The sequence below is a fragment of the Bidens hawaiensis genome, unplaced genomic scaffold (assembly GCF_021521415.1).
Source record: "Bidens hawaiensis isolate Kalapana, Puna unplaced genomic scaffold, B.hawaiensis_p1.1 tig00007125_1, whole genome shotgun sequence".
Lineage (NCBI taxonomy): Eukaryota > Viridiplantae > Streptophyta > Magnoliopsida > Asterales > Asteraceae > Bidens > Bidens hawaiensis.
Window position 1 is genome coordinate 945,217 of NW_027491489.1, and position 13,036 is coordinate 958,252.

Sequence of the window (13,036 nt, forward strand, 5' to 3'; positions counted from 1 at the left end):
TTGCACTATACCTTTATCATTTCTCTTCTTTAACACTCGACGTCTCACCTAACGTCCTTCTAGTCCGCTTCCCATAGAGTCAAATATATCAATGCTAGCTTGTGACACAACCCTTCCAAAGGTTGTATATTTTACAGGATTGACTATACTCCTTATCGATGGAGTTAGTCCCCAATATAGTGCTCACTTCGCTTAGTTTCAGGAGTATTTAGCCATGTTGCCAGACATGACAATTCCTTCAAACGATTAGCGTGTTCTAAGTGATCAGCACACAACATTTCTATCTTCCATAGCTCAGTTTCCAATCTCTGAACTTAATTACTCGAATAAAAGTGCTCTAGCACAAGAATTTTAAATCCTGAACATATCATCTGAGCAAAAATTTTCTAACTATAATTTTGTACCATCGTGTTCCATCACGATACAACATAATCTACCAACATATCTGTAGCATATTTTACTACACAATGTTCTAGACTCTTGTACCATCGTGTTCCATCACGATACAAAATAATCTACCAACATATCTGTAGCAAATTTAAATACCCTATACCCTACACATATTATTTATTTGGGTCTAATTAAGGGTATTAATATTCGGGTAACCGGGACCCTTATCTTGCTCACCCCTAGGTATTTTTTACAGACTTATAGTGAAGATTGGGTAAACTTATGAATATATTTAAATGGTATTTATTAGCTGTATAAGTGATTGAAATTTTGGTGGGCGGTCAGACATGCGATCCTTTCTAGGGTTGATAATGTTCGGGTATGTGTAAACCCATTTTCATACGAATTTAAAAATCATGTCTCATACTCGTTAGTTATTTCCCACTAGGTTTATAGATACACATACATGTATGGAGAGTACAATGGTTAGATTATATATTTCAACTGGTTATAACTATAGTTTATGTAGACCCAATAAAATTTTTGGGTCCGGATGACACACATGTATGAAACATAATTTTATTTTTTTACTAATCTTTATATTTCAAATATCTGCAGGAGAGGGGTAAAATAATGAACAAATTTGCTGATTTAATTGATGAAAATGTTAAGGAACTAGCGGCATTGGAAACCGTTGATGCTGGGAAACTTTTTAGTTTCGAAATAAACATAGACATTCCTAGTATATCTGAAGAAGTACGTTATTTTGCTGGTGCTGCAGACAAAATTAATGGAAAAACATTGAAATTGTCTAATCAATTTCAAGGATACACTTTACTTGAACCTATCGGCGTAGTTGGTCTTATAATCCCGTGGAACTTCCCAAGTGCCATGTTTGTTCTTAAATGTGCACCGGCTCTTGCCGTTGGTTGCACCATGGTCATAAAACCTGCGGAACAAGCTCCCCTTGCGGCTCTCTACTTGGCCCATTTAGCTAAACTCGTAAGCACACCGTTGTTCATGACTTTAGGAATGCTTAGGTTCATATAATAAACATTTATGTGTTGTTGCTAATAGGCAGGGATTCCGAATGGGGTCCTTAATGTTGTGACGGGGTTTGGAGATACAGCCGGTGCAGCTGTCGCCTCCCATATGGACATAGATTGTGTTAGTTTCACTGGGTCAACTGAAGTCGGGCGACTAGTGATGCAAGCTGCGGCTACAAGCAATTTGAAAACCGTATCTCTTGAACTCGGGGGTAAATCTCCTCTCTTAATATTCAGTGATGCAAATGTTGATCAAGCGGCCGATCTGGCACTCTTCGGTAGTCTTGCTAACAAGGTATCATATAATTATTCAAACAAATGTTTATTTGGTCTAAATTATATACTAAAATTTGTGTACAGGGAGAAATTTGTGTATGTACTTCGCGTGTTTTCGTTCAAGAAGGGATATACAATAAGATTGTGGAGAAACTGGTTGAGAAGGCAAACACATGGGTTGTTGGGGACCCGTTTAATCCCTCCACTCGCCAAGGACCACAGGTAATAATTCTAATGAACTTACCCTTTTTCATTCATCGATAATATAAAGATTAAAATCAGGATATCCTATTAGGAGATAAGATATTATACATAATAATCACCATATATTGTAAACATATTTCTATGTCTATTACACCCCCGCAATCGAGACTGGAGATGACCGAATGTTAAGACTGGACCGAAAATCTTCAAACAAAGCGCGAGGCACACCCTTAGTAAAAATATCTGTTATCTGATAAGGAGACGAAAGATGATGTATACGAACCTGTTCTCACAAAACCTGTTCCCAGAAAAAATGAATGTGGAGCTCAATGTGCTTCGTACGCTAATGAATAACATGATTCCCAGACTGATATATGGTACTTACGTGTGTAAAAATATGCGCGCGAGGCACGTAATACACGGCGATGAAGTTCCAAAAGCAAATTTCGAAGCCAACAAATTTCTGCAACCACATTTGCTATCCCTAGGTATTCAACCTCGAGACTCAAGTGAGAGATAGTCGGCTAGCTCTTAGACGACCAAGAAATCAGGTTTGACCCATAATAAACACAATAGCAAACGTCAATTCATGAGTACCCAAACAACCCCCCAAGTCGGCATCAATGTAGGCAAGTAATGAGGGGACAACGATTTACTAAGTGTGAGTTCAAATTTCATGGTACCTTGGACATACCAGAGAATACGTTTAAGAGCTTCCCAATGTCCGGACGGTGGTGCATGCATATACATGCATACTTGCTGAACGAGATAATTAATATTGAGGTATTGTAGTGCACCAGCCATGCTACGATACATAGTGGGATTGTCATATGGAGTACCCAAATTTGCACCGATTTTACCAAACGAGTCTACTGAGGTGGCTTAGGGTTTGCATTCTTTCATACTAGCACGTCTTATAATTTCATATGCATAAGAACTTTGGTTGAGAAACATTACTAGTTCTTTTAACAGAGATGCCTAGGAAGAAACTGAGATGGCCTAGGTCTTTCATTGAAAGCGTGTTTGCCAAGTTGGTCATTAACTGTTGACAGAAAACCTCGAAGCATGATGTGAGAAGGATATCATCCACATAATGAAGTAATAAATACGCAGCGTCAGACCCGCAATGTAAGATAAATAGAGAGTTGTCACATTGACTATGCTGAAACCTCATGTGTAGAACAAAATCTGTGAACCATTGGTACCATGCCCGTGGTGCATGTTTGAGACAATATACTTATCGTATAAGAGGACAAACATAATCTGGATGTATAACGCTCCGAAACCCATGGGTTGGTTCATGTATACCGTTTCGTTAAGCATGCCATGTAGGGACTATTCGTTACATCCAATTGGTGAACCAACCATGACCTGCAAAGCAATTATCAAAACAGTACGAAAAATTTCCGGTTTAACTACTGGACTAAAATTCTCCCCATAGTCTATACCTACCTGCTACAATATACCATCACAAACCAATTGTGCTTAAACAACCTCATGTTGCATATAACATTTATTTGTGGATGACGAGGGACAAGTTCCCAAGTATCATTTTTAATAAGTAAATTATACTCATCTATTATGGGCATTATACCACTATGGGATGGAGAGAACATGAACGATATTTTTATGATTATGTGATATAGTGGTGGCGGATAAGTTAAAGTGTTTCTTTAGTCTAATGATGTTGTCCATGTCGCGTATGCGTATGGTACGAATAACAAGAATGGTTTGTGGGAAGTTTGAGATATGCTGGCTGGAGTGTGGGGATCCGAGGTAGTGGAAATCAGATTAGGGGGTTGTGGCAATGGGTTTAGAAGTTGTTGTTACAGGCTTGTCGAACGATGTAGTGGTTGGGATGGAGAGGTGGGTTGAGAGTGTGTGTGGGCAGAGGTGATTTGGGCCGAGTGTTGAGAGGTGGTGGACTGTTTCGGGTGGGCGTTGGTTCAGGGGGTGAGGAAGTGTTGACTGATCAGAAGTAGGTGGGGAGGGGTAGACTATTTGGGACCATAGGTGTAGATGGGGTGGACGTTATGATTTTGTCATCACTTCCAGCAATGAGCATATCTTCTACATATAGACACAAAATGACATATCCATATGATTTGTGGTTCACATATACACACTTGTCACATTCATTGATTTTGAACCCAACATCAAGCATGACATGATCAAACGATTTTACAAGTTTACACATTTTCTTTCTTGCCCAATGGCAGTAAAGCCTTCAGGTTGTTCCATGTAAATATCTTCCTCTAGATTTCAATTCAAGAAAGCTGTTTTCACATCCATTTGGTGAACTTCCGATTTCTAATGGCGGCAATGGCAAACACCAACCTGATGGAGGTTATTCGCATAACTGGCGAATACGTATCAAAGTAATTTAAACGTTCTCGTTGTTTATATCCTTTGATTACCAACCTTGCCTTCTACTTATCGATGATGCAGTCTGATTTCATCTTCTTCTTGAAAATCCATCGATATCCTAGTGGTTTACGTCCTTGAGGAAGACCAGTAGTTCCCAAGTATGATTTTGTAAGATAGAATCTATCTCATCTTTGATGGGCCTCCCTCCATTCAGGTTCTTCTGAGGATTTCGACGCTTGTTGGTACGTTTGTGGTTGCTCTTCTACCATGTAGGTAAGAAAGTCAAGGCCAAAGGATTTTTCAGTCATTTTCCATTTACTCTTTCTGATTTCAACTTCCTCCGTCTCATATTGTTCTCGAGGTTCATTTCTTGCAACCTCATCCTCTAGAACATTTTCATAAACCGGTCAATAATGACTTGGTTCTTCTTTTTCTAAGAATGGGAACACATGATCAAAGCATAATGCATCCTTTGATTATATTATGGTGCCATTGTTTATACTAGGGTTCTTAGAATCATGCACAAGAAAACGAAATGCACCACCAGTGTATCCTAAAGATACACAATCCGGTTTTGGGTCTTATTAGTAGGCGTTTCGGTGGTGTCACTACTACCTTGGCTAGGCATCCACACACTCGCAAGTATTTATATGATGGTTTATTTCCCGCCATAATTCGTACGACGTTATATCTTTCTTCTTCTTGGGTATCATGTTCAAGATGCAATTCGCCGATAAGATTGCTCGCCCCCCCCCACGTGTCTTGGCTTATCCCAAAAGTTATCATCAAGAAATTCATCATTTCTTTTAAAGTGCGGTTTTTGCGTTCCGCTATGCCATTTTATTGAGGGGAGTCAGAAGGCGTGAGTTCGTGTATGAATCCATCTTTCGCACACATATCAATAAAAGGTGAAACATATTCACTTCCTCGGTCGTTCCTTACGATTTTGATTTTCCGATTTAGTTAATTCTCAATTTCTACTTTGAACAAAATAAAGTTATCAATAGCCTCGCCCTTACTCTTAAGTAATTAAACATAGCAATACCTTGTACTATCATCAATGAACATGATGAAGTACCTGTTCCCACAATGAGTAGGAATTGCTTTTAGATTACACACATTGGTGTGTATCATCTCGAAGGGTTCGGTGATTCATACAATATTTTTGAATGACAATCTCATTTGTTTTGCTTCAACGCAAGTTTCACATTTATTATTTGAGTCTATATCGAATGTTGGTTTATAATTAAGTTTAATCAAACGTCCAATGGAATTAAAATTAACATGCCCTAGTCTACCATGCCAAACATTAGAAGATTCAAGCAAGTAAGTAGAACTAGTAGCGTTTTCATTCATTCCATTAACAATAATTACATTCAACTTGAACATACCATTGACGGCATAGCCCTTACCAATACACAAACCATTTTTTGTCAACACGACCTTATCCGACTCAATTACCATTTTGAAACCAAACTTTTTTAATTGCCATCCTAACATGAGGTTCTTACGAAGTTATGGAACATACAACACAATGGACAAAATGAGTTCCTTTCCAGAAGTCATCTTCAAAAACACATTCCCCTCGCCATTAACTTCAGCTGTGGTGGGGTTTCCCATAAAAACCTTTTCTCCATTAGTCACTTCCTTGAAAGTGCAAAAGAGACTTTTGTCAAAGCACACATGACGGGTTGCCCCCGTATCGACCCACCAATCCTTGTTATTTTGCCTAACCAAGTTAACTTTGGTGACCATAATCGAGAGGTCCGTGACCATAGCAACAAGGTTATTAACCTCACGAACCATGTTCACTTGTCGAACATTTTCTTTCTTTGGAAGCTTGCATTCATTGGCTATGGCCTTGCTTTCCATAATTTTAACAAGTTCCTTGGAACTTCTTCTTCCCAACTCCCTCCTTAGGACCAAGGTTGGAGCCTTTCCTATCATTCTTTTTTCCACCGTTTCTATTACCCTTTAAAGATTGGCAATGTTCAACAACACTGGCCTTTGCTGTTCCAGGACCATCAATCCTTTTTAGTGGAATTTTGTTATCTTCTTCAATACTTGAATACGAAGGCGATCAATAAGATCTTCAATGGTCATCTCCTTTCACTTATGATTGAGATAGTTCTTGAAATTAACCCAACTTTGTGGTAGCTTGTCAATCATAGCAGCAACTTGGAATGTCTCGCTGATCGACATTCCTTCCACATGAATATTATGAAGAATAACTTGCAACTCTTGGACTTGGCTCATGACAGTTTTTGAGTCTATCATTTTAGAGTCCAAGAACTTAGCCATCACCAAATTCTTAGTACTCACATCTTTAATTTTGTCTTTGCGGTCCAAAGACTACCATAATTCTTATGCAGTCTAGGCCTTGCAATACACATTGTATAGTGCATCCACCATACCATTCAAAACATAATTTTGGCACTAGACATCCGAAGAATTCCAAGACTTAACCGCACTTACTGATTGAGCATCTATTTCGCCTTCATTAACTTGCCCTTCTTTAACTTGGGGAACGGTTTCAGCCAAGAACCTCCCTAGGTTAAACGTGGTCAGATAAAGGAATATCTTTTGTTGCCACTGTTTGAATTCACACCGTGAATATTTTTTGGTTTCTAAGCATAACTAGGCCTGCTCACGAGCCGAGCCGAGCCGAGCCCGAGCCAAGGCAAGCTCAAGCTTGGCTCAATATTCAATCGAGCTGGCTCGGATCAAGCTCGAGCTCTTAATCGAGCTAAAAATTTGAGCTCAAGCTCGGCTCGGTTTTAAATCGAGCCGGCTAGGCTCGGCTCAATTTGGCTCGAGTTTACATGTAATAATAAATATTATATGCAACCATCAAGTTAAACTAAATAAATATGACGTTGAGATCAACACCAACCAAATACAAACTAAATAAATACATCTAATAACACCATCAAAAACAAAATATGTTCAACAAGTCTAAACCAAACCACATACAAAATTAAGCAGAGAAGTATTATCTATGAGCGGTGGCCGATGGCGGAGGTGAATATGAGCGGCGGCCGGCGGCGGAGGTGAATATGAGCGGCCAGGGTTACGGTGGAAAATGGAACGTATACTGATTATTGAGTGTGTGAACTATGAAGTCCCATCTCTCAGTTACTCAGTATATGGAATTATGCTTATGGACTATGAGTGAGAAAGGAAATTGGGCTGGATTAAAGGAAAGCCTGTGTGTTAAAATAATTGGGCTTGATAATTATGTGCATGTATATATATATATATAATAAATTAAAATAAAATAGTTCGAGCCAATCGAGCGAGCCTATCGAGCGAGATTGAGCCGAGCCAGGGCTAGCTCAGGCTCGGCTCGTTTAGAAATCGAGTCGAGCTAGGCTCGGCTCGTTTACTATCGAGCCGATTTTGAGCGAGCTTTCTCCGAGCTTTTTTCGAGCGAGTTTCGAGTGAGCTTCGAGCAGTGAGCTTTTTGAACATCCCTAAACATAAGCCGTAACTGCATTAGGCATTGTTGCAACCAAACTGGTTGTGGCAGCAACACAAGAAGTCATGATCGTAGAAACAAAAGTGCTCTTGGTATGGGATTGCATTATGAAACGTAAACACAAGAACAATTAATAATCTATTTAAGTTTGTTGGGTTGGTTTTGGTTTTATAGCCACAAAACCCATAGCTGAATAATGGCCCATTAGTGTAGATTTTTTTTTCTAAATAATGGCCATTAGTGTAATTTAAACCGAAAATAATGATTACTAATAATCATAATTTTGATCAATCATTGCTGATCCAACATTTACGAAATGCATACGTTATTAGTCCCAAAAACGAGTGCAAAAAACTGCCTCGCATGGGCCCGGGTTTTGGGAGTTGGCACGCACATGTACGAAGAATCCAGCCCACAAACCCATTTTTGCAACCCCTCTTGCGCACATATAGTACTTGTGGTAAAACACATCATAAATCTTCAATGGAGTAGTAAAGTCTTTACCTTATAAACAATACTCATTTTGTTCCCACACTGATGTGGGACACGCTTTTACCACATTTGTATTTAAGACTTTCAACCACATTTATTCCCGAAACATCCAAAAGATAATAATTTGTGAATGATTACCTTACCGTTTCTCATTCATCGATTATATAAATATTACAATTATAATCTCTGATTAGGAGAAAAGATATTATACATAATAACCAAAATATATTCTAAATATATTTCTACGTCTATTGCTAAACTTATATTGTAGGTTGATTAAAAACAATACGAGAGAGTACTTTCGTATATTGACCAAGGAAAGAGAGAAGGTGCATCATTACTAATTGGCGGTAAGGCTTACGGGGAAAAGGGATATTATATCGAGCCAACAATCTTCGAAAATGTTACGGTAGGCGTGAAATACAAAATTTTAAGTACTAACTTCACCTTGTCAAAATTTTCCATTGTTGTCATATAGGACGATATGCTTATTGCAAAGGATGAGATCTTTGGTCCGGTTATGTCGCTTATGAAGTTCAAGTAAAGCAATCTTTTTTCTTTTGTTTTTAAAATGTATTTATACATTGTAACACATCAATAATATTGCAGGACAATTGAAGAGGCGATTAAAAGAGCAAATGCGACCACATATGGTTTGGCAGCTGGGATTGTGACCAATGACTTGAATATAGCGAATACAGTTTCGAGGTCAATTCGGGCAGGGATGATTTGGTTAAACTGTTACCATAACTTCGATTCTGGGTGCCCCATAGGAGGTTACAAAATGAGTGGGTTCGGTAAGGATCATGGTGTTGAAGCTCTAGAAAAGTATCTGCAAACCAAAGCTGTTGTCACACCTATTTACAATTCACCATGGTTGTAAATACTTACCATTTTAATGCTTTGTTTGTTTCATCTGGGGAAATCTGGAAATATTTCATATGGGTCAATATTATATTTTTTTAAGTGAATGATATTTGGACTTACAATGGGCCTTGGTTTTATCTCGTCAACTAGGTACTTAGAGTTTAAATATGAATATATTGGACTCTATGATTCTATACTAGGATATAGCCCGTGTAATACACACGAATGGTTAAAAAAATGCAATAAAAAGTTAAATTTAATAATATTCAGACATACCTTATGAATTCATAATATATATTCCAAAGGCCGCTTAAGGCTCGTCGCGCTACGCGAATAAAGTCCCATCGCGATATGTGAAGAAACAGAAAACTTGCATATAAAAGGGGGCTCGGGTGACCAGTCAATGCATCCCAACACACTTTCCCTACATGCACATAACCTCGAAGTATGTGCCATGATTTTGGTTCAGACGTGTTCTCTTCTCGAAGTTTGTGCAAGTTTTGGTGTTTTTCTATCACAAATACCCAATGATAAGTAGGTGTGTTGTCTACTTTAAGCCTATGCATTTCATCCTAGATACCCCGTATAAGGTAGGGATTCTTCCTAAAAGTTTTATTATATTGACTTAGTCCATAGTCGGGGGTATACCCCATACCTTAATCACATATAAAGTTAAATATTACTTTTCATAAGCCAAGCGTATAGATAAAATATTGTTTCCTATTAATTAAGAAACATAGAGTTTATAATGCAGGAGATATAAATTAACGTTTCTTCTTAAAAAAGAAACCTAGCATATATGTTTCATCATGAAAAAGAAATGGAGCACATATACGGTAAATAAACGAAAGGGACTAAAGGTCCAAATATTTTACATATAAACAAATAGTTTATTAAAGTAAAGATTATGCAAAACAAACTATAGTCTTAAGCTAGATCTTTCGATCTAGATATTTATACAAGGTTATTCTCGTATTATAGGTCTGAGGTTACTTCAAAATATAAATTAGTGAAAGCGTTGATTCAAAACAAGAGTGAATACTTTCATATCTATAAAAATCTATAATCGAGTCATTTACCCATAAACATAAGTTTAGATGGGATTAAAGTTCCTTAAAACTTTAGTATCTGTTGGCATTCATGCTAGCTATACTTGTGTTTGAATCCTTACCTATGTGGGCAGAGGGTAGGAATACCTCACCACACGTGTTACCATGTCCTTGTCTCATTGAGCCAATCGATAGGGCTGGACTAATGTGATATAATTGGTACTCTAGTCTAGAGGTCGTTGATTGTTATGAGTATGAACTAATGGTTTTCATAAGTGTTTTAAAGTCAGCATCTTCACCAGCATGTGTTACGGACATGTATTATAAAACTGTTTTACAGGTAACCATGAATATATGATGGGAGATGATGATTAGCCATTGTAGGATCTGAAGGCTCAGATAAAATTTTTATTAGACAGAATTACAGATATTGTCGTTCTTTATGTTTATACCTAATTTCACTCGTTGTCCTTTATCTTTAAAATTGTTCCGTTTTATCCTTTACGTTTACAAATCCAACAATATTTTTCTTTTGACCTTAACCCAATTTGTTTTTCCTGTAAGCACATGAGGGAAAATTAGCATTTTACCTGTTAAATTAAAAATTAGTTTAATAAAACAAAAAAATAAATGACTTAAGAAATATATAATATGTAGATATCCATACACACTCTCACTCTCTCTCCATACCACCGGCCATCGACGCCACCACCGCTAGGCCACACTAGTTCACCACCACATCCACCGATCTCATCTTCCCCAAACCAACACCCTACAACCATAGTCACCACTGTCGCGCCCTGAACACGGTGGCACTCAGATTTGACTTTCCTCGATAACGCCGAACACGGTTCCCTCTTTGACAATCTCGATTCAGTGGTGGTTGGTTACAGATCTAAGGTTGCAGTACCTAATTTTGTTAGATCGGTGGGGTATCTTCTTACTCGTTTCATCTTCGTACTAATCAGATCTCAAATATGATAATACAAAAAAGGTTCTTGCTTTTCTTGTTTCCGTGTTGAAGGTGATGAAAGCCAGACCAAAAAAAGCCCCCCAAAGCCCACATAAATTGATTGGTTTGGTAGACAATGGAGTGATGATGACGGAAAATTTGGGAAGTTGTAGAACGTAATTCTGGAATATGCATAATTAGTTGGTTTGCTTGATTATTTTTGTGTGTGTAAGGTAGGTTTGGTTGGAGTTTGTAGACTCTATGATCTGAGTTCCCTCGCTGTTGAGGATGGTTGCAGTGGCGGCGGTTTAGACTGTGACAGCGGTGGTAGGTTGGGTGGTGGTGGCTGTGGTAAGTGGGAGGGAGAGATACTGTGTATAGTTTTTTGTATTTTTTACTTTATTAAAATATTTTAATTTTAATAGGTAAAATGACCAGTATTCACTCATGTTTAAGGCACATGACAAGACATAAAGAGAAAAACTAAGTGGGTTAGGGTCAAAGGACAAACGCTGTTGGATTTGGAAACTAAAGGATAAAACAAAACAATTTTATAGATAAAAGACAATGAGTGAAACCAGGTACAAACATAAAGATAATATCATTAATTATGTCTTTATTATTGATGTAAATATAGTTTTATAAAAACACTTCTGTACTGATCATCGGGTGTTTAATTTCCGACTTTTAGAAAATATTAATACTTTAATCAAAGACTTCCGCTTTACAACCTCTAACTCTGATATATTTCAAAAACATGTACCGACTATTGGTCACACTTCTAGGCCCTAAGTTGGGGTGTGACATGTTGTTATCAAAGTCATCGATCTTAGAGAATTAGGTATTTAAACATACCTAAGCATTGTTTAGGGATAAGTTTCAAAACTATATATTTTATTACAGGGATAAGATAGGTTGGTATTCTTTCCTATCCACTACTATTATAATCGAAATAGATGCCATTCAATAAATGTATCAACGCCTTTAGCCAAGAACGCGTAATGACAAGTCACACAGAACAACTATGTCTAATTGATTAAGATTACACCGAAACTCTGTCCAATTGATCTCTCTTAATCACTTCACTTATATTATTAATTACCTAACCTAAAGTATATCATATAAATATATATATATATATATATATATATATATATATATATATATATATATATAAGCTAATCAATCTTATATGAATATGTATTGATTGGATCTAGGTTTCAACAAGAGGTATTAAAGCATCCAGAGTTAGATTGCTTGTGGTTTAAGGTAATTCGATATGAATTGACAGAGAATTCAGTTGATAATTGTTGATTTTTGGCTTAAAGTTAATTTTATTGAATTCACTTGAATTAACATGCTGATATGTTAATTGGAGTTGATTTGGGTGAAATTGTGTTCGGATTGGATTGTGTAGTGTGGATTGAATTGAGTTATTAAGCATGTTTGTGATGGTTTTGGTTTGTATTTGAATTGTGTACGGAAGAGAGGATTTTGGTTTCTGGTTTATTGGATTTTGGTGATCGGTAGATCGATTTGTGGTTTAAGGAATAGGATAATGGTGTTCGCGAGATGATTACGAGCATTTTGATCCTTTGATTTGATTTGGTGCAATATTGATATAATAATCCATTAGTTTATTTTGTTGTTTTCCAAATTTGATCTGGAAATTTTCCAGAAATCTGGAAATCAATGTTTAAAGGTTTGAAGATTTGAAGATATTTGCCATTCGTTATGATTATTATTATTCATTCGTTACGCGTGTGCTCGTTATTTGTTATCAGTTTCTAACTGATTCGTGGCACGTGTGTAGTTTTTTACAGCATAATAACAAACTCGTTCGTAATCAATTCGTTATCAATTCGTGTTGATCATTTGTCACTGATTCGTCAACCATTCATCCTCTCATTCATCA

At 37.2% G+C, this 13,036-nt stretch overlaps 1 pseudogene across 1 annotated transcript; it reads left to right on the plus strand.

Moving 5' to 3' along the window:
- The first annotated feature begins 978 nt into the window (after positions 1-978).
- On the plus strand, positions 979-9,250 carry LOC143634568 (aldehyde dehydrogenase family 2 member C4-like; annotated as a pseudogene). Its single transcript, XR_013153881.1, has 6 exons — positions 979-1,392; positions 1,468-1,731; positions 1,797-1,934; positions 8,525-8,662; positions 8,732-8,793; positions 8,863-9,250. The product of XR_013153881.1 is annotated as an aldehyde dehydrogenase family 2 member C4-like (transcript).
- Positions 9,251-13,036: the final 3,786 nt, after the last annotated feature.